Raw genomic sequence first — 4,200 nt, forward strand, 5'->3', positions numbered from 1 at the left:
AAAAGCTTTACAAAACCGTGTCTATGCTCTTCAATAACCTATTTACAACTTTAGGATAATCACAAACTGTTCTTCACAAGTAGTAAGGTCGTCATATCGAGGAGCGTTTAGTACAGTGATTTTGTCATAGTTTGGATAATTTTGACATGGTTAATTTATGTTACTTTTCTAAACTATTGCCTCAGTTCTATTCACACAAGCAGAGGAAGAGCAAATAAGATGTTTGAATCTGTATTGGATGTCAAACGATCTACATTGGAATTGTTGTTTCACGAAATTAATGCAGAATAAGCAAGATATCGGAATTGCTATGGTTTGGTTAAGCGATTGACATGGTTCGGTTAATAGTCTAGAAATTCGTCATGGTTTTGGTCAAGTTTGTCATGGTTTAGATCGAAATAAATATATATGTGTTTCACTTTAATACTGAAAATTTGTTTGATAGCGCCTGTTATTGAACGAAGTTACACTATATATTAACTGCCTAAGAAAAAAAAAGCCTTTTTAACCAAATTTAGTGGATGTAATTGTCAAAGCGTGAATTATGAAACCGAATCGTTACGCGTGACATGGACACCAGTTTTAAAACATATTGAAACTATATGTGAATTTACAATAAAAAAAAACACTTTCAAAGTTCGAATTTAAAATATGAAAGATCACAATTTCGATTTGGATTTAAGCCGACATAACGTTCAAGTTTATCAATTATTATTACGAATCAATAAAAATCTTTATAATCAGTGTAGGTAATGTGCGAATACTGAAATGCCATTTTCACTGTATCCGTGATGAATTTCTTATGTAGAATGATAAATAAACAGACGACAAATTCACGATTTTTGAATAAAATAAGATATAATATACAATACGTACTGTTTTCATAAATTCATGATAAATGTATTTCATGCGGACCCTAGAGCCATCCAAGTGTAAAATTGATACACAGATTGATAAAGAATAGTTAACGAACAGAGCGGACAAGAGTTTTAAAAGTAGCAGTCAAGTTTCATTTGCAGAAAAAAATGTACCTTTTAACATGGTTAATAATGTAGTATAACTTAAAATAGGGTTTGTTGTTCAGCTTGTTGATATTGAATCAACTTCCACTTTGTTGTTTTTGTGATGCGATTCATGTTTACTGTTGAATAATGATATATAAATTTCATTTTCACTGTAGAGCGATTCATTACTGTTGTATATGCGATGCATTTTCACAGAAGGATTTTAATAAATTTTCATCATATAAAGTCGTAATTTAGCCGACTCTCTAACATAATTTATGAAGTCAGAAGGATTCATTATGTATGCATACTTTGTGAGTGTGAAAGTCTGAGGTAATATTTCAATAAATGCCGTAAAAATGGCATGTATTGCTCATTGTTGAAGACCGTACGGTTACCTATAGTTGTTAATTTCTGTGTCATTTAGGTATCTTGTGGAAAGTTGTCTAATTGACATACATACCACATCTTCTTTTTTATATTGTCAGTCCTATATTCTCTGATAATTTGTTCAGACCCAGATCTATATGTAAGATTAAATATGTCCTTTCCTTTGACACGCCATTATTTTATACATATAACTTGGACAGCTAAAGTAGCTACCATTTGATTTTCAGATTGGGGGGGGGGGGGGGAAGACCGAGGGGGCTTTGAATTTTTTTTTTTACATTGAGCCAAAGTAAAATGTATTTTTTTACATTCAAAATAACCTGTAATTTTTTCCAGGCAAAGTAACTCGTAATTTTTACCAGGGCCAATCAAAAACATTTTTTTCACGTAGTGATCAAAACTTGTTAGGAGGGTTTGTGTCCTCTCCCCCCAAATCAAATGATTGCTACCGGAAAAGCAGTTTACGATTTGGTCTAAACATACAGCACATACTTAAGACTTGCTTGCTTGTTTTGTATTCATGTTTGCCTAGGCATTGAAATTGAGATAGAGCACACATTTCTACTAAAAAAAGCAAACAAGCCATCCAAACCGTTTAACTACAAGCATTATGAAAATAGCTCTAATAGATGCATCTATGAAAATCAAAGAGAAGTCACATAAAGATCTTCATTTCACGATTGATGAGTGGTAGCGTTTTCGTCTCGCACAACCAATTGCTTTACATTTGACGTCTGGATGGCTGCGTAATTAGTTTTTGTAATGCCATTTTATATACATCTTATACAGTAAAAAAAGTTCCAGCAACAATCGAGTCACTTTGATATATGTTTGAATTTCTCATAACTATGTTCTCGATGTTTTACTTACGAACGGTACAGAACTATGACGAAAAAGAAACAGAAAATTTAGTACAGAAAAAATATCGATGAACAGTACACAATGTCCGAAATCAACCATAAGTTGGTTATACCCGTGTATATTCAAGTGATCATCTACGACCAGCTTGCTTTTTAAATATCATCAGTATTAAAGTAATTTTTTAGACTATTTTCAGTTGTTGCATTTCGAATTATCATATAAAATGATACATGTAATGAAAAATCATCGCACCTGCAAAAATTCCACATCAGAAATGATTGCACTTTCAGTGATAATTTATCGCAATTATAGTTGAAATGAATAGCATCCAGTCAACGATATTATGAATTCAGCTAGCTCTGCTTTAATTACACTTTTTTGGACTTTATTCTTGTGATTATACATTTGAAAGTTATATTCTTATTTAATTGTGTTAAAACATACATTTATATCAATTATTTCGTACTTTCAAAAAGTAAACAAACGCAGTTTTTCCCGTCATCCTTTATTCCACAATAGAAATACTCGCATATAACAGTGAAAATGAACAAACTGGATTCGTACTTTATATACAATGGCAGTAATATTGCATAAATGCATCGTGTATAGTATCACTTAATTCTTTCAAATATTTTACTTTTTATGTAATGATTTAGTATGGTGTGTCCTAGAATTGAAAATATATCTAAATTGTACAGCTCACAATATTGGCAGCAGAATTCCATCCTGAAATTTTAAAAGGAAGCTATCTTGGAATAAAGATTTTTTTATAATTTGTTATTAGTTTGAAACTAGGTCCCACTAAATCAACTTGCTTTTATTGTTTAAAACCGATCTGGTAAATCTTGCATGTCTGCCATGGTGAAGTCGGAGAAGAGGTTTGGGAGCCCGCAAACATGTTTAACTCCGCAATAGTTTGTATATACTGTCTCTGTAATGCCGTGAATATCGTTTGTAACTGTATATCATATTTTGCTATTTATTTTGAACAGAAATTAGGCTGGTGGTTTTCTTATTGATTTTGTCGCAGCCTTTTATAACTTGCTAAGAAGTATGGTTTTGCTCATTGTTGAATGTTGAAGGCCTCTTGATGACATATAGTTGCTAACATCTACGTGATTTGATCTTAGGTGGATAGTTGTCTCATTGGCAATCATATTGCATCTACTGATAACATACTACTACATTGTATGTGCGTTCTTATTCCCTTTTTGTGTTTCAAATGAAACAATTGTTTGATAGTAACTCTTCATTATACACTACAAGAATTGCATTACTGAACCATATCCAACATGAACTTAACCATGACACGAATGAACCAAACCATGACACAGATATTTCAGTAATTTTGAATTGAGTGCAAAAGTAGGTATTTTTCAGAATAATTGACGGCAGTATTATATCACGAAGAAATATGTGATGTAACAGACAGAAAGATAATAACTTTTTTTATGCGCGTTAAACCAATAAGCAACTTTTAAATTTTGACATACGCAAGCTTTGTTCTGTGTTAAATCATTAACTATATGATACAACTTGTGATGTACTAACATATTTACTTTGTACAAAGGTACTTACCAGCTTGAATTATTGATCAGAAGTTCCTTTTACAAAATGTCCGAATGTTTACATTTTTGCATTGATTGTCATCAAAAAAACTTTTAAACACCGTCATGTCAAACTTATCCAAACTATGACAAAATCACTGTACTAAACGCTCCTCGATATGACGACCTTACTACCCGTGTTCTTGTCAATTTTATTCAAAAACATCCGCATTAAAACTGATCTCATTATACACACTACCTTTGGTTATCGATACCATTGTGTGTAGTACAAGATATTTAAACTTTAACGTGCGAACAAAAATAAAGTCACTGACCCGTGCTACGGTACAAAATAAATGTTTGAAATAATTTAGTAATGGAGAATTATCAAGTAGTCT

At 31.9% G+C, this 4,200-nt stretch overlaps 1 long non-coding RNA gene across 1 annotated transcript; it reads right to left on the reverse strand.

The window, feature by feature from the left end:
- Positions 1-2,744: 2,744 nt before the first annotated feature.
- On the reverse strand, positions 2,745-3,999 carry LOC143053496 (uncharacterized). Its single transcript, XR_012971375.1, has 2 exons — positions 3,834-3,999; positions 2,745-2,981 (listed from the first exon to the last, which is right to left on the reverse strand). It is a non-coding gene; the product is annotated as an uncharacterized LOC143053496 (long non-coding RNA).
- Between the last annotated feature and the right edge of the window lie 201 nt (positions 4,000-4,200).

The sequence above is a fragment of the Mytilus galloprovincialis genome, chromosome 12 (genome assembly GCF_965363235.1).
Source record: "Mytilus galloprovincialis chromosome 12, xbMytGall1.hap1.1, whole genome shotgun sequence".
Lineage (NCBI taxonomy): Eukaryota > Metazoa > Mollusca > Bivalvia > Mytilida > Mytilidae > Mytilus > Mytilus galloprovincialis.